At 50.1% G+C, this 18,220-nt stretch overlaps 1 protein-coding gene across 2 annotated transcripts in view; it reads right to left on the minus strand.

Moving 5' to 3' along the window:
* LOC146833769 (dimethylaniline monooxygenase [N-oxide-forming] 2-like) overlaps nt 1–18,220 on the minus strand; it is a 274,031-nt gene that overhangs the window by 18,722 nt on the left and 237,089 nt on the right. The gene's annotated exons all lie outside the window — the stretch shown is intronic.

Here is an 18,220-nt window from a genome sequence, read left to right on the forward strand (position 1 = left end):
GCTAACAGTATGGACCGCTACACTCTCCAGAAGGGTTCTCCGGAGACATCGCGCACATCCCCGGCGGGCCCGACGGAGGCATCTGCTCAGCCTGTGGATCTGACCCTCCGGGACGTCATGGGCGCCATCGCAGAGATGAAGGCCTCGGTGGACCAGCGTTTCGACACCCTAGCGCAAAAAATAGACTCGGTCCTGGTGGATGTGAGCCTTGTGAGGGCAGACTTGTCCAAAACGAACGACCGGGTCGATTCCCTGGCCCACACCGCAACGAGCCTCACGACGGACGTGGTGGCCCTCCAAAAGGAGGTGCGCCGGCTTGGCCAGGCGAGCGCCCTGATGGACCGGCGACTGGAGGATTCCGAGGGTCGGGCCCGGAGGAATAATGTCCGTATTGTGGGGGTGCCGGAGGGACGAGAGGCGGAGGCGGCAGATCTTTTTGTGGAAGAATTGATCCTTACCCATCTCCAGCCCCGGGGGCTGAGTAAGCTTTTTGCGGTGGAGCGTGCACACCGGGTCCCTGGGGGCAGACCTAAGACCGGTGCCCCGCCGCGGCCTCTCATTGCCCGGATTTTTAACTTTCGGGACAGAGATGCTATCCTCCAGACCTCCAGGCAACAGGGACCGGTCAAGCTTGACAACATGGATGTGCATTTCTACCCAGACTTTACTCCGGCGGTTCAGAAGCAGAGACAGAGTTTTCTTGGTGTTAAACGTCGCCTACGGGACCTGAACCTTAAGTACTCAATGCTTTTCCCAGCTAAGCTGAGGGTGGAGGTGGATGGTCGCACGCACTTCTTTGACCGGCCCGAGGCGGCTGGGGACTGGTTGGACACTCTGCCTGGAGATCGGGGCCGGGGGGCGGGGGGGGCGCGGCTGGCGAGGAGGGCCCGCCGGATCAGAATTGAGGGGTGACTGAATAGGCCTTGCTCTGGACGATGTTCCTTCCCCATTTATTGATTGCATATGTTCCCCTCCTATGGAGGTCGTGCGGGGTCTGTTGGGGGCTTCCCTCCTCCTCTGGGGGACTAGTTAGTTTTTAGCTATGGGGCGACAGGCACACTGCACTTTGGGGGGGCTGTCTGGGCTCATGCAGGGGTGCAGGGAGGGGGGAGTTCTGTTGGGATGGGGGGGTGGGGGGGTGTGTTGTTTGTTTGCACCGCAAGGCAAACCCGTTACTGTATTGTTGTTTTTAAGATGCTCTGTGGGGGACGACCGATTGTTTCGACGTATGATGGGGGGTAGGGATCTGACTGTGTTGTCATGGAATGTTAACGGCCTGGGGGATAGGATTAAGCGTGGTGTGGTCCTGCAGTACTTGAAACGTATTTCACCAGATGTTGTCTTCCTGCAGGAGACACACCTCATAGGTAACTCCTTTCAGGCAATGAATCGGCGGGGCTATCGTTTGGCGGCCCATTCTGGCTTCACTTCGGGCTCGCGGGGGGTGGGTATTATGATCAAGAACTCGCTCCCGTTGGAGATCGATGAGGTGCGCCATGATGAGAGGGGACGCTACACTGTCCTGGTGGGAAGAATGGAGGGTAGAGTGTTTATTTTGATATCAGTGTACGTCCCGCCTGGGTTACAAGCCACCACATTTGCGGACCTGGGGCACCTCCTCCTGGACCTTCCGAGTGGCCTGCTGGTGGTCGAAGGGGACTTTAATGCGGTAGCTTCTGGGTCTATGGATCGCCATCCCCCCAGGGACCTCCCCCGGGCACAGGCGTGGCTGCCCGGCCTTTTAGACGCGCTGGGCCTGGTGGATTGCTGGCGACTAAAGCATCCCGCACAGCGGCAATACACCTTCCACTCGGGTGCCCATGGTAGCCTCTCGCGGCTTGATTACATCCTTGTCCCGGCGGCCCATGCAGGGAGGGTGGGGGAGGTGCGCCATCTGGCGCGGGGTATCTCAGACCACTCCCCATTGCTGTTACATTTCGATGTCTTCCCGAGGGGGGATGGCAGGGTGGCTCCAATCAATGCATGGTATTTGCGCGACCCCACCATTCGTGCCGATTTGATCAAATCCTTACAGCGTTATTTTGACGAGAATGTGGGGTCGGTCCCTTCGGCCATCTCCCTGTGGGAGGCTTTTAAGGTAGTTCTTAGAGGGGAGGCCCTCTCCTTTATCTCCCATGCCCGGCGGCGCGAGCGGGAGGAGGTGACCCGGGTAGAGGCCGAGATTGCAGAACTGGAGGGTGAACTGGGGAGCGGGGTAACAGATGCCAAGCTGCATGTTCTACACCTAAAGCAGGCGGCCTATCGGGCCCTCGTCACGGAGGCGGCCAGGGGCCTCGGTCGAGAGCAGCAGGGGCGATTGTATGATGTGGGTGATAAGGCTGGCAAATTGATTGCGTGGTTGGATAAGAGGGAGAGAGCGAGTCGCGTGGTTCCTTTGATTGAGAGTGCGGATGGTGCGTGTGTCACCGAGCCGGAAGCCATTGTCTCCTGCTTTGCGGATTATTTCCGCGAAGTCTACTCCCCGGTTTCCCCCTGCTCGGAGGAAGATTCCCATGCCCTGCTTCGGGACATCGCACTGCCCTCCCTTACGGTGGAGGACAGGGATTCGCTGGACGCTCCTCCCACCTTGGACGAAATTGCCTTGGCTATTCGCTCGATTGCATCCGGCAAGGCCATGGGCCCCAATGGTATCCCCATCGAACTATACAAGCTACGCCCGGATGTGTTGGCGCCCCACCTGCGCGCGATGTTCCTGGCGGCACACTCGCAGGGTTCCCTCCCGCCGGACCAGCGTCTGGCCACAATCGTGGTGATCCACAAGGAGGGGAAGCCCCGTGAACGGGTCGCCTCCTATCGGCCGATCTCGCTCTTGAACGCGGAGCCCAAAATCCTCGCCAAGGTGTTGGCCAACCGGTTGGTTGGCGTGGTGGGCGATTTGGTCCACCAAGACCAATCTGGCTTTATACCACACCGCAACACGGCGCTCAATCTGCGGCGCTTGCACGGCGTGCTCGCGCGTGTCCCATTTGTGCGGGAGCCGGCCATCTTGGCGTCCTTGGACGCCACCATGGCGTTTGACACGCTTGAGTGGCCATACATCTGGGCGATGCTGGCGAAATTTGGATTTGGACCGGGCTTTATTAGCTGGGTCAAATTGTTGTACTCGGGCCCCTTGGCGCAGGTGGTGGTGAATGGGCGAGTCTCGGTCCCGTTCGCGCTGGGGCGGGGCACGCGACAGGGTTGCCCCTTGTCACCTCTCCTGTTTGCACTGGCCCTGGAGCCCCTGGCGGAGTGGCTGCGGTGGCACCCTTCCATCCGTGGTCTCCGCTGGACCCCCGAGCATGAGGACCGTGTGTCCCTCTATGCTGATGATATCCTCCTGTATCTCGCCTCCCCGCGTAAATCACTGATCGTCCTGGTTGATGTTTTGCGCTCATTCGGTCGCAACTCAGGCCTTGTCATCAACTGGGCGAAATCCTGTGTATATGTGCTTTCCGGGGAGGCTCCGGTCCTACCACGAGACTGCCCGATCCAGATTGCCTCCCAGGGGTTTCGGTACCTGGGTATATATCACTCTTGACCCGGAGGCTCGCTATGAGCGGAATTTGCTGCCCCCCCTCCAGCGCTTGAAGGAGGACGTGGTGCGCTGGCGGCGTCTGCCGCTTTTGCCGCTCGGCCGAGCGGCCTTGTTTAAAATGATGTCCTTGCCGCGCTTCCTCTACGCCCTCCAGAATACTATGGACTTGGTTCCGGCACGCTACTTCCGTGAGGTGGAGGGCCTCCAGCGGCGCCTGTTCTGGGACGGGAGGCCGCGCATTGCTTTGGCTAAATTGACGCTCCGTGGTACGATGGGGGGGTCGCCCTCCCGGACATTAAACGGTATTACTGGGCCACCCAACTGGCTGCAATTAATCATGGCCTTTACGGGCCCGCCTTGAACCCGGCGTTTGAGATGGACAAGATGCTCCTGCCCGGTGGCGACTACAATCGAGCGCTTTACTCTGCCGCGCCCGACCCCCGTCTGACGGGACCGACGCGTGTCATGGTGCGTGTCTGGCACGCGGCTAATGCAGCTATGGGGTGGAAGGACCGTTTGACCCGGGCGTCACCGCTATATGCGTCTGAGAGGTTGGGCTCCCTGTGGACATCGAAGGGCTTTGAGAAGTGGGACACGATCGGAATCAGCACTGTGGGAGATCTCTGGACGAGGGGGGATTCAAGACTTTTGCGACGCTGCAGACGGAGTTTCAGCTGCAGGGCAGTGAGTACTTTCGGTACCTACAAGTCCGCCATGCGCTGGGCTCCGTTTTCCCGGATGTCGCGTCCATTCCGGAGTCTTCCCCCCTGGAGGACAGAGTGCTGGATGGCCATGTCCCAGACAGCACGATCTCCCTCATATATAAAAAACTGATCAACGACAGATCGTGCCTGCTGACTAGTCTCCGCGAGGCCTGGGTTGCCGACGGGCTAGAGCTGGACGACGAGGATTGGATTTCCGCGGTGGCCTCTCCAAAAGAGGTGGCCATCCCGGCTCGCCTTCGTTTCGTCCAGCTTAAGATCCTTCACCGGGTTTACGTGACGGGGCCAAGGCTTCTACGTATGGGCTTTGCTGGTGACGGACTGTGTAAGCGTGGCTGTGGCGCGTTGGCAACTTTCATGCATATACTGTGGGAGTGCCCAAAGGTGGAGCGATTCTGGCGTGGTGTGCATGAAGTCCTGCGTGTGGTTACGCGTGTCGCGCTGTTGCCTGAAGCGAGGAGATGCTTGCTGAATGTGTGGGAACCAAATGACTATTCGGTCCCGCAGACGCGGTGGGTGACTCTGGGATATATGATAGCTAAGCGTGACATTGCCCAATTGTGGGGATCCCAGAGGCCCCCTGCGGTGTTGGCCTGGAAAGAACATATGGATTGGTGTATGTTTCGTGAAAAGGTGGTGTATGTGGCGAGGGGTAAGCCTGGGGCGTGGGTGAAAATCTGGGGCCCCTGGAACGCCTACCGCGGGGGTATTTGTGAGCCGCCACTGCTACCGGCTGCCTCGCCTGCTCCGTCTCCCTAGATGGCCCCCCTCCCTCGGCCTTGGGCACGCGGTCCCCCAGTCCCTGATCTATTCCCATTCCCCTCTCCAGAGTTCTGCTGCTGGTTGGGATCCCCCACTTATGGAGCACGTGCTGTCACTTTGTATCGCGGGTTGCCTTGCGGGTGTGGTTTTTTTGTGTTGTTTTGTTTTGATAAAAGGGAACCGTACTGTGGGCATGGAGCTATGCGGCCTGCAACATTGATTTCTCCTGTTTTGCTAATCTGCACTGCCAAGAGACTCTTACTGTATGTATGCAATATGCTTTTGTCACTCTAGCGGCCGGCCGAGTGGTTGTAGGCCCATACCTGTAACTTTTTCAAACTGCAATAAACGGTTTCGAAAAAAAAAAAAAAAAAAAAAAAAAGAAATGGAGAGGCAAAGGGACCTTCAGCAGAAGGTCGGACATTCTCAAGATACTTAGCAGGCATATAGCAAACAAAGGAAAGCTGTGGAAGAAGCCTTAGAAAAGGCAAAGAAACGTAAGACCAGAAATGCCAAGGGAGACAATTATTTGCGTTCATCTTCCCTGAACCCAGTCCCTCTTCTAAGGGCAAATACATGAGAAAAAGTAGAGCTAGAGATATCGTTGCATGTGAGAAATAACTTGGGTTTTCAATAAGTTCACACTTAAGATTTGGATATGTTGGACTCTTTCCTCAATGTGACAATCAGTCAGACCTTACCTCCCACTACATGAAAAAGTGAAATCCCTAATTTTGAGGAAATGGAAAGATATATATAATGTAAAGTGGATTTGTAAAGCACTGCTTGTCACCCATGAGGGTATACGGGCTCTGAGTAGGTCAGTGTGGTAGTGTGGTGAGGCCGGGTCTCAATACAGGCAGTATCAATAGTCCAGCAAGAAGACTAATCTTCAGCTTCTTGCGGATTCAGGAAGTGGTGAGGAGGCCCTGATGTGTTGGGGAAGGTAGTTTCAGGATTTGGCGGCTTATTCGGAGAAAGGTTGACCTCCCATTGTGCTTCTGTGGATGTGGGGTGTGTGTGCGAGTGAGAATGATGCTGAGCAAAGTTATCTTGTGGGTTAGAGGAAGTGAAGCCAGTGACTGAGGTATGTGGGTCATCTGTTGTGTAATGACTTCAATGCATGAGTGAGAAGTTTGAACTGTCAGCGTGTCTGGAAGGTGAGCCAGTGGAGCTCTCTGAGGAGTTGTATGGTGTTGATTTGTCACGGGAGGCCAAGGACGAGTCTGGCGGCGGTGTTGTAGATGGTTTGAAATCTATGAAGAAGATGGGTTGGGACAACGACGTAAAGTGCATTGCCTAAGTCCAGTCTGCTTGTGATTAGGGCCTGCGTGATAGTATGCATGGTGCCCAGTGGGAGCAACTTGAAGATTTTACGTAATATGAGGAGGATGTAGAAGCATGAGGAGGTGACGGCATTGACCTTGTACTTCATGGTGAATTTGGTGTCCAGGATGAGGCCTAAGCTCATATCCTGGCCGGTTGGGGTGGGTGTGGGTCCAAGATCGGCAGGCCACTAGATGGAATCCCAAGGTGAGCTCTTCTACTGGAAGATCAGCACCTTAGTTTTGTCAGTGTTGAGCTTGGTGCAGCTTTCTTTCATCCAATTGGCTATGCTGGTCATGCATTGTGTAAAGTTTATCTTGGTGGCTACAGTGTCATATGAGAGGGAAAAAACAAGTTGGGTATCGTTGCCGTAGGAGATGTTGATTTCATGCGATCTGATGATGTTTGCCAGAGGAGTCATGCATATGTTGAAAAGTGTTGGGCTGAGTGATGATCCCTGTGAGACTCAGCATATGAGGTCCTTGGATTCTGATGTGAGCGGCGAGAGCCTGACTCGTTGTGTCCTTCTGAAGAGGAAGGAAACTCTCCATTTGAGTTCTGGTCCTTGTATTCCTGCTGTGTGTAGTCTGGTGATGAGTGTGTGGTGGGAGACGGCGTCAAAAGCAGCGAGAGGTTAAGGAGGATGAGGGTGGCGGGATGTGCACGGTCAAGTATGGTGCGTATGTTGTCTGTGGCACAGATAAGGGCTGTTTCGGTGCTGTGGTTGTTTCAGAATCCTAATTACCAGTCTTCCAGGAGTTTGTGACATTCTAGGAAGTCAGAGGTTACCCTTTGATGATCTTCTTGATGACTTTGCTGGGAAGGGGAGCAGTGAGATGGGTCCGTAGTTGCTGAGTACTTCGGGTTGGTTCTGCTTTTTCCCTAAATGGAATTTCAGTTAGCAGTCCTCAAAAGATTTAATCGTTCAGTTTTTTAACATGTCTGAGACCATAACACAAAACCTCACTTTGTCTCACATCAAAGGGCCTTGGCTGCAAAGCTGGGGAAAAGGCAGGATTGAAGCATATATGGGGAAGCGAATAAGGCCCGTTGTAGTGGTTTGCTTAAGGTGTCACAAACCTCCAATGTCGGAGATGTCGGTGCGCTAACAAACATTTCCTGACATATTTGACTTTGGTTCCAAAACAAGTCCCACAAAGTTGGACCTACTACTGTTCTGTCCATGTACACCAATATTTTGGCAAAGGCTCTGGGGTTCCCTTCTGTGAAGACCCTTGGCTTGGCCACTGCATAATAAGTCTTCACGTCTGCTAGTGCTAGGCTTCCTTTCTCTTTAGGATGGCAAATGCTTTTCAGATGTGGTCCCTTCCAAATGTATTTCAATGTCAATGATTAGTCAAGAAAGAAGCTTCTGCTATCATAATAAGTAGGGATTGAAAAAGATAAAGTGCCCTCTGGAGAACATTAATCTTGATGGAGTGTATCCTTATCCTATGTAAGAACGAAACAGGCAACGCTACCCAACTTCATAAATATTCCCTTATTTTGGAGAGTAAGGGAGGTAAATTGACCCTCTAAAGATCTATTGAATTTGGGATGATAGAGACCGATAAATATTTGATGATCTTTGTAGCCCAGTGAAAACATGTGTTTTTTTACGGGCTGCTTGCAGGATTGTCAGATGTAGGATCCCCGATTTTGATGTATTCATTTTTTAAGCCTGTAATACTCCACTAGCTATCTTTGTAATCAAGGAAGTGAAGGGTCTGTCAATGTTAATAAGGCATCATCTCAAATACCATTTTTTATGTGTCTAATAAGGGACATCCTTGGCGCATTTCTCTTCCCAATGAAAATGATTGTGGGATTTCCCCACTGAGATTTATTTTGGAAGTGGAGCCCCATAGTCTGCTCAGCCCGTTGCTATGACTTTGGTATTGAAAACACCTGTCATTACCACCTTAAATAAAAATTGCTAATCCTTCCGATTAACTGCTTTGTCAGTGTCTAGAGTCACTAAGACTACTAGAACTACCCTTTTTCTTTCTTTCTCAGCCAGGTGAATCACTCTTCGTAAATTGTTGTGCATAACCTGATTTTTTGCATGGCCAGGAAATTGGTATGAATTTTATCATTTATAGTACGTAGTGCTAATCGTATATGTAATGAGAAGAGCCTGGGATCTTTACATTGTTTGTGTGTCAGGGGGAATGTGGCTTCAGCGATCATTGGAATCACTCCTAGTTTCTGCATAAAGTATTATAGTGTCTTGTTAATTATGGGGTTAGGAGATTTGAGAATGCTTTATAACTCCAACCACCTTTGTATATCCATCTGGGCCTGAAGTTCTATTGATTGTTAGTGTGTTCATAACTGCTTAAACCTGTTCTTCCATTATAGGTCATTCTAGACTATTTCTTTGTTCTGGAGTCAAATTTGGCAATTGTCATTTGTCCAGATATTCAGTTTGGGTTGCCTTTGAAAGCAGATCAGGATGTATAACCGAGAAAGTCGCAAAATCCTAATAGCTGTTTCTCTTCCTTATCATTGTGTTGACAGAGTTTAATAACATTTCTTTGCCAAGGCCATATTCTTGCTTACTTCTTTAAATACACTATGATATTTTCCACTCTATTAGTGTCCATCGCATTTAATTTCTCTCTGATCAATATTATGACTCTGGTGTGAGGGAACGAAGGAGCAGTTCCGATTTCTACTTCAGCTTTTCAGAGGTCTTCTCCGAGACATGCCCTCTACTGGCGCCTGTTTTTTACATTGCCCCAATACAAATGCCCTGAAGCACTGTCCTACAAGCGTCTCATAGTCCTGTGATAACTTTTCAATATCCTTGTTACTAAAAAAGTATAACATTTGTGTTTTTGGTTCACTTTTCAGTGCTTTTCATTTTTTTGCAGAACACCCCTGATTGCAGTATTGCCACACCTATTCTGTCTTTTATGGGTCTCATAGCCCATTAAAATCTCCCAGGAGGATAATATCACCTTCAGGCAAGCCCACAACCATGTGGAAAAGGCTACAAAGAAAAGCATCCTGGCCTGTGTTGGGGGCTTAAGCTATTATTATTGTTAATTTTTATCATTAGGTGACTTTGACCATTAACATTCACCCTTCTTTGTCGTTTTCCAGTGTTGGCTTACACAGATGGGTGCAACCTTCACTATGCCTAGTGTGGTTCAAGAAAAAAAAGGCCTGTGTGTATTTTCTATGTTGAAACCCTGTTTCCTCCACTCTCTTGTGATGGCTTTCTTTATTGGCTACTACATCAAGTTGTTCATCCCATTTGTATTTGCAAATATTTTGCACAGCCCTTTTGAAATGCAGACTATGAAAATGCCAAGGGCCATTTTGTGTGCATCTGCTGCTCATCTTAGCACAAAATGTGCAATTTCCCTTGTTTAGACAGAATCAAAATGAATGTTATGGCCAGGGTTATTCTTTAAGTGTTGTTGCGCCACTGAATTTCGTCCCATTGGTGTGGGGTCTGTCAGTGCTTCAGCCCAGCATGGCTATCTTGGTCTGCATCGTGCCATGCCCCTCCAATGTTTTTTTCATTTAACATTTTTTATTGTGAGCATAAGGCAGCCATGTTTAGGTGGCTGCATGTTTTTCGATTCATTTTATTTTGTGGCATAGTGTTGAATTAGCCATTAACCATTGAGAGCCAGACCTAATGTCTTTGCCAATGCTTCTTTTATACACATTTTTATAATTTTATGATTATGTATTATGTATTAGATATTTTTTTATATTTACATTGGAATCTTGTTGTATTTTTGTTTATGTAATTTGTAATTACATTTTTTGAAAAAAAATGGAAAAGATTTGTTTACCTTTTGTTTATGTATGTCGTTTTCTTACACTTTACAATTGATTGTTTTACATTTTCATTGATTGTTTAAAAAAACATACTTTTTAACAATTAAAAAAATGAATGTATTAATGAATATGTTTCATTATATTTTTAATTTTAGATGAAGATATATTTCCAAAATGTAATCAGAATATTTTATAAATTGTTTTTAAACTGAATAATATATAATACAAAAATATATTTTTTGATTATTTGTAAAATAAATATATTTTGTATTAATGTCTAATTGCAAAATGAATTTTAAATATGTAACAAATATATTTAGAAATGGGAATTTGGAGCCTAGCGCGCAACCAAGATGGCCGCGTAGGCTTACGGCTCTCGAGGGACCCCGCAACCTCCCACGTCTATCCTGACTTAATCCTGGTTTATTCGACGGGCGTTTGCAGATGAACTTGCGCTGAGGTGCCACCAGTTTTCCAAATCCGGATCGGACGCCGGGAACCGGAATGGTTGCACTCCGAAGTTTGCGGCCTGCTCTCGCCTTGGTCTCGATCTCGAGCTGGTGAAGTGCCCGGGTACGAAGTGAACAACAGCGGCTGGTTGGGCTCGACCTGTCATGGACCCCGCACTTTCACTTTCGTTTTCAAGCTCGTTTTCTGATATCGGCTGAGAGACTTTGGTGTTTCAGAGGGGCGCGGACGGCGGAGTGTCTGGCCTGACTCTCGGACTATACATGGGCCTTCTGTCGGCGACGGCTGTGTTCAATTGAATTAGCTACCTGGCCTCTTTTTCCTGGTGCGGGCGGGTGCCAACCTTGGTGGCCTCCGGACGATGGCGGCGAGACTAGACGGAGACAAGTCGAAACCCAAGTCAACTCGGAGGGGTGCCTATACCCAGGTCAATAATATGGATCGATATGCGCAGGCAAAGGGATACCCTGGTAGCTCGCATAAATCGCCTGAGAGGTCTAAAGAGGTCTCAGACCCATCGTCAGAATTGACTTTGCTGGACGTCATGGGCGCCATTGAGGAGATGAAGACCGCTGTGGGTCAGCAGTTTGATACCTTGGCTCATAAATTGGACGCGGTCCTGATCGATGTGAATTTGGTCAGGGCAGACCTGTCCAAAACTAACGAGCGGGTCGACTCCTTGAGTCAAGCGGCGTCGAGTCTAACTGTTGACGTGGCCGCCCTGCAGACGTAGGTCCGTAGGTTGCGGCTAGCCAGTGATCTGACGGACCGTCGACTTGAGGACTCCGAGAGCAGGGCTAGACGGAACAATGTTCGTATCATTGGAGTGCCGGAAAGGTCGGAGGAATCTGCTGAAGATCTTTTTGTGGAGGATCTGGTGATCAATCGTCTCGCGCCCAAGGGACTGAGCAAGTTCTTTGCGGTGGAGCGGGCCCACAGGATTCTGGGTGGTGCGCCCAAAGTGGGTGCTCCCCCGTGGCCTATAATCGCCCGACTCTTTAACTTTCGGGATAGGGATGCTATCCTTCAGGCGTCGAGGGTGGCCGGGCCGCTGAAGTTTGAGAACTCTAATGTTAGCTTTTACCCGGACTTCACGCAAGCGGTCCAAAAACAACGGCTGGGATTTTTGGGCGTCAAACGGCGCCTGAGGGACATGGAGCTGAAGTATGCGATGTTATTCCCGGCTAGGCTGCGGGTTGAGTTCCGGGGTCGCTCACACTTTTTCGACCGTCCGGAGGCGGTTGGAGACTGGTTGGATGCCCTGCCTCGGGGACAGGATCGAGACAGTCGGACGGCGGAGCGCGGACAGGATTTGGTGGAGCAGGCCTAGAACTTGGTTCCTGGTGATGGACTGGACTGGTGACGTTTTGTACCTTGGCTCAACTGGACCCTAGTTTGGCACAATATGCCCTCCAAATGCCTGGGGGTTGTGGGGAGCTTATTGGGGTCCTTTCCTCCTTCTGGGGTTCTTTTTGTGGTATATGTTAGGGCGACAGGCACACTGCGAGTTGGGGGGGCTGTTTGGGCTCAAGCAGGGGTGCAGGGAGGGGGGAGTTGTGGTTTGGGGATTGTGGGGGAGGGGGGTTGTTGGGGATTGTTTGTTTGTTTCGCAAGGCAATGTGAAGTTCTCTGCTGACTTATCCGGTTTGTGCTTTCCGGGATGTGGGTATCATGCACGGGAGTGGGATGGGGGGTAGGGGATTGAGAATCCTTTCGTGGAATGTAAATGGACTGGGGGACAGGATCAAGCGTGGGGTGGTGTTGCAGTTTTTGAAACGGACTTCGCCCGACATTGTTTTCCTGCAGGAGACACATTTGATTGGGAACTCCTTCCATGCCCTAAATAGGAGGGGCTATCGCCTTGCCGCTCACTCTGGTTTCACTTCTGGCTCTAGGGGAGTGGGCATTTTGGTTAGGGCCTCTCTGCCATTGGAGGTGGACGAGGTGCTTCACGATGATAGGGGGCGCTATGTGGCACTGGTGGGGAGATGGGAGGGTAGGACTGTTTCGCTTGTTGCTGTGTATGTGCCTCCGGGGTTACAGACGGCTACATTTGCTGATCTGGGGCGTTTGGTCCTGGGACTCCCTGGGGGCGTTCTGGTGTTGGGGGGTGACTTTAATGCTGTTGTCTCCGGGTTGGAGGACCGTCACCCCCCCAGGGATCTCCCTAGGGCTCAGGCCTGGTTGGGTGGCTTTTTGGACTCCTTGGGACTTGTAGATTGCTGGAGATTGATGCACCCGGGACAGGCGCAATATACCTTTCACTCGGGGGCCCATGGGAGTCTCTCGAGACTTGATTATATGCTTATGCCGGCGATCCAAGCTGGTATGATTGGGGAGGTGCGTCATTTAGCCCGTGGTATTTCTGACCATTCCCCTATATGGTTGCAACTGAAGGTTGTCCCTGGGGCAGAGGGGAGAGTAGCACCCGTTAGCCCTTGGTATATACGTAACCCTAAGATCCGCGTGGAACTGGTCAAATCCACTGATCACTACATCAATGATAATGTGGGGTCTGTGTCGTCGGCCGTCTCCCTATGGGAGGCTTATAAAGTGGTGATCAGGGGGCAGGCCTTGTCCCTTATCTCCCATGCTAAGAGGTGCGAGAGAGCAGAGGTGGTTCGCCTGGAAACTGAAGTAGCTGAAATGGAGGAGGACTTGGAACGGGGAGTTACTGATGAGAAATTGCACGTTTACAGCCTCAAACAATCAGATTATAGAGCGCTAGTCACGGAAGCCGCTAAAGGGATGAGTAGAGAGCAGCAAGGACGACTGAATGATGTGGGGGATAAGGCCGGAAAGTTGATTGCTTGGTTGGATAAGAAGGAGAGAGCGAGCAGGGTGGTGCCCGTTGTGGAGAGAATGGATGGAGTGCGTGTGACTGACCCGGTGGAGATCGTTTACTGCTTCGCGGATTATTTCCGCGGGGTATACTCTCCGGTTTCTGTGCGTTCGGAGGAGGATTCTCATCTGTTGCTTAGAGATATTGCATTGCCAACCCTATCGGAGGCTGATGCAGTATTGATGGAGGCGACGTTGTCGTCAGATGAGATCGCTCTGGCCACTCGCTCGATCGCATCGGGTAAGGCTGTGGGTCCTAATGGTCTTCCCATCGAACTATATAAGTTGCGTCCCGATAAGATAGCGCCGTATCTTCGGGACATGTTTTTCGCGGCACGTGCGGCGGGCTTCCTCCCCCCTGACCAACGCCTCGCCAACATAGTTGTGATACACAAAGAGGGGAAGCCGCGAGATCGCTGCGCCTCCTATCGGCCCATTTCGCTGTTGAACGCAGAACCCAAAATTCTGGCTAAGGTATTGGCTAATCGACTGGTTCGGGTCGTGGGCGACTTGATTCATCAGGATCAGTCCGGTTTCATACCCCATCGGAATACCGCTCTGAATTTGAGGCGGTTGCACGGCGTGCTTGCTAGAGCGGAGTTTATACGTGAGCCGGCCATCTTGGCATCTTTAGATGCCACTATGGCGTTTGACACTTTGGAGTGGCCGTATATTTGGGCCGTGTTGGCGAAATTTGGGTTCGGCCCTGAGTTTATTGGTTGGGTAAAATTATTATATGCTGACCCACTGGCTCAGGTGGTGGTGAATGGTAGGGTGTCGGCTCCCTTCGCACTGGGGAGAGGTACGCGGCAGGGATGTCCGTTGTCACCCCTTCTCTTTGCACTTTCTTTGGAGCCTCTCGCCGCCTGGTTGCGTTGGGAGCCGTCGCTGCGAGGCATTAGATGGACGCCGGAGTTTGAAGACCGTGTCTCCCTTTACGCGGATGACATCCTTCTGTATCTCACCTCTCCCCGACAGTCGCTAATTGTATTGGTGGACGTACTGAATTCCTTTGGTCGCAACTCTGGCCTGGTCATCAACTGGGCCAAGTCATGTGTTTATGTCCTCTCGGGCGAGGCCCCCCTCCTACCACGGGATTGCCCCATCCAGATTGCTACACTGGGGTTCAAATATTTGGGAATCTTTATCTCTCTGGATCCCGCAGTCCGCTATGAGCGAAACCTTCTCCCTCCCCTCCAGCGATTAAAGGCCGACGTCACGAGGTGGCGACGACTTCCGCTCTCGCCGCTCGGACGGGCGGCATTGTTTAAAATGATGTCGCTACCTCGCTTTTTGATGCAAAATACTCTAGATGTCGTGCCGGCCCGTTATTTCCGGGAGGTGGAGGGTCTTCAGCGCCAACTGTTTTGGGACGGGCGGCCGCGGATTGCTCTCGCCAAGTTGACGCTCCCTTGGTACGATGGGGGGTCGCCCTCCCCGATATTAAACAATACTATTGGGCGTCTCAGTTGGCGGCGGTGAACCACGGGATATACGGTCCTGCCTTGAATCCGGCCTTCGAGATGGATACATTTCTGCTCCCGGGTGGGGATTATAATAGGGCGCTGTACTCGGTGACCCCGGACACGCGGTTGACAGGACCCACGCAGGCTGCGGTACGTGTGTGGCACGCGGCGAATGCTGCAATGGGGTGGAGGGATCGCTTGACTCGGGCGACGCCGTTGTATGCCTCCCGGCGGCTGGGCTGTTTGTGGAGATCGAAAGGCTTTGAGAAATGGGATATGATTGCTATATGTAAGGTGGGTGATCTTTGGGTGAAGGGGTCTTTCAAAACGTTTGAAATGCTTAAAACTGAATATAAATTAAACGATAGAGAGTACTTCGGGTATGCGCAAGTTTACCATGCGCTGTGTTCGGTTTTTCCGGACGTTGCTGCTATCCCCGAGTATTCCCCACTGGAGGATAGAGTATTGGATGGCTACGTGCCCGACAGCACTATTTCTCTGATTTATAAGAAACTCATTAATGATCGCGCGGACTTGCTGCTCCGTCTGCGGGAGGCATGGACGGGCGATGGCTTGGAACTGGACGATGAGGACTGGGTTTCGGCGGTGGCCTCCCCGAAAGAGGTGGCGATCCCGGCCCGCTTACGATTCGTACAGCTGAAGATCCTTCATAGAGTGTATGTCACGGGGCCCGGTCTGCTGCGTATGGGTTACTCGATGGATGGACTGTGTAAGCGTGGATGTGGCCTGCCAGGTACCTTTCTTCATATCTTATGGGAGTGTTCGGAGGTTGTGCGATTCTGGAATGGTATCCACACCGTAATGGAGGAGGTCACGCACGTCGCTCTGTTGCCAGAGGCTAGGAGGTGTTTGTTGAATGTCTGGGAACCTAATGATTATAATGCGGCACAGACGCAGTGGGTGACTCTGGGGTACATGGTGGCTAAGCGTAACATTGCACAGCTATGGGGCTCCCCGAGGCCGCCCACGATCGAGGTATGGAAGGAGAATATGGACTGGTGTATGTTTAGGGAAAAGACGGTGTATGTGGCGAGAGGCAAGCCAGGGAAATGGACTAAGGTATGGGGTCCATGGAATTTATATCGTGGACGTATCTGCACCCCGCCTTTGCCATTAGAGGTCGATATTGCTTTGTCCCCCTAGCCACGCATTCTGCGGGATGGTGTGAGGTGTGTTCCATGCTTTGTCTTCCCGTTGCCCCCCATTACCGCTTCCAGACAAGAACTGCTTTGGACACTGTACGTTGCTCCCCGTCCTGGGAAGGGCACGCTGCTATTTCGGACTCTCATTGCCTTGAGTGTGTTTTATATTTAATAGAAAATGAAACTGTTTTTTCCGATTGCTCCTGGCCTATGGCCACAGCCTGTTACATGTGCTCACGAACTGCCGGGAGCTTTGCCTCTGGTTCATTTGAATGTGTGGCGTTGCACTGCGGGCCCTCGGGCTCTATAGCGGCCGGCCCTGGTGGTTGTAGGCCCTTGTCTGTATTTTATCGTGTACCTACGGTTTCTAATAGAAAAAAAAAAAAAAAGAAATGGGAATTTATTAGTAATTCATTTAAATTAATTAAATACAATATTTTTAATTATATTAATTGATAAAAATGTTACACTTTAATTTGTTTTTCTATAGTTGTGTAAATTCTAATGTTCATTTTAAATGACGGTATTTTTGTAGCCTCTATTTCTGTAGTATATATTTTTAAACGTTCAATACTTTGGACAATATTTTGGAATTGATATTTATGTTATTTTATTTTATGTAAAAGTTTAGAGTTCACAATATTTCGGTCGCTGATATTTTGACATCGATATTGTGGTCTATATTCAGGGCTACAAACAAGCCAGAGGTTAGGTGTGTTCCATCTAGATATCGACTCCAGATTATCATGCTACAAGACTATCATGGCCAAATTGATGACCAAAATATCGACAAGGTAATGAACAGAACAGAACTAGCCATGCCAAGGAAGGATAACACTTTCTCCATATCATTGTCTTGAGCCACACCCCTCTCTACCTTTTGAAATCTTACCAACTTCTGCCTTCCCATCTTTCAAATGAATGAAAACATCCATGGATCCTGTCTTGGACCTACTCTTACATATAATTTACAGACCATCTAATATGTTCAAAAACGTTATTGTGCGCATAACTGAATACCTTTCCCACAATCAAATGCCTTCACCCAGCAACATATACTTAGGTGATTTTATTATTGACTGGGGACACAACAATTTCAAACTCTTCTGCTACATGCTAAATACTGCTAAACTTTCAACCTTAAACATCTCTTATCTGAAGCAACCCAGCATCAAGGGAAGAACTCTGGACCTAATTGATCCTCCAGTGGCGGCTTCTCCCATACCACACCAGTGGACTGGTCCTATCACTTTCCTATATCTTTCTCTATTCTACTCAAGTCTAAATTGAGACCTTACCCCAAACACAGAGACAAAAAAACTAGTTAGAAAATACAGAAATATCACTGAGAAAACAGTGAGTTCTCTTGTCATACCACATCTTGTTACCCTAAACCATCCCACAGACATCAGTGACTCCTCAAGGAAATATTCCAAGATAATTGAAAACTTTGTAGACCTGGTGGCTCCAAAAAGATGAAAATAACCTAGAAATGTAACACACAAGCCCTAGTTCAACGAATAACTAAACAACCTCAGAGCTAAGATAGAGATCTGATTGCTCTTGCCAACTTCCTTGCTCCCATCGTAGGCATACCTACTAAATTGCTTCTGCTTTTTCTCTTATACCTTAATTTTTCAGGCTAGCTAATTCTTTGTTTACATCACCTCAAACTCAAGGGAACATCCCTCACTCTCTGCACTCTTAGTGCTGCTTTGTCCAGCAACTTGGTCCCAATATCAGCTCCCATTTACAATTTTACTGGTCTCCATCAACCTGCCTGCATCTCTCAATGGGTTCGACCAGCAGCCAAGTTGACACTCAAGTGGCACATTTATGGGCTAAAAAGATTTATTCTCTTTCTGTCATAGTAGAAACTTCAGTTTATGATACGCTTCAAGCAACTGAATCATGTGTTGGCTGCCCCGGGTTCTTCTTAACAGCACTGCCATGCATTAAACTGGTCTCCATGGGGGCTAGATTTCCCTTTGCAATTGAAGGTTTTACCTCCCTTTCTTGTAGGCATTTTCTTCTCTGGCACTTACAGAAGAGACAAAACCAACACTCCTCTCTAATCTCTAATACTTCATTTTTTTCTAGGGTTTTCTTGGCATCAACATTGTAACAAAGCGCAAG

The sequence above is a fragment of the Triturus cristatus genome, chromosome 4_2 (genome assembly GCF_964204655.1).
Source record: "Triturus cristatus chromosome 4_2, aTriCri1.1, whole genome shotgun sequence".
Classification (NCBI taxonomy): Eukaryota; Metazoa; Chordata; class Amphibia; order Caudata; family Salamandridae; genus Triturus; species Triturus cristatus.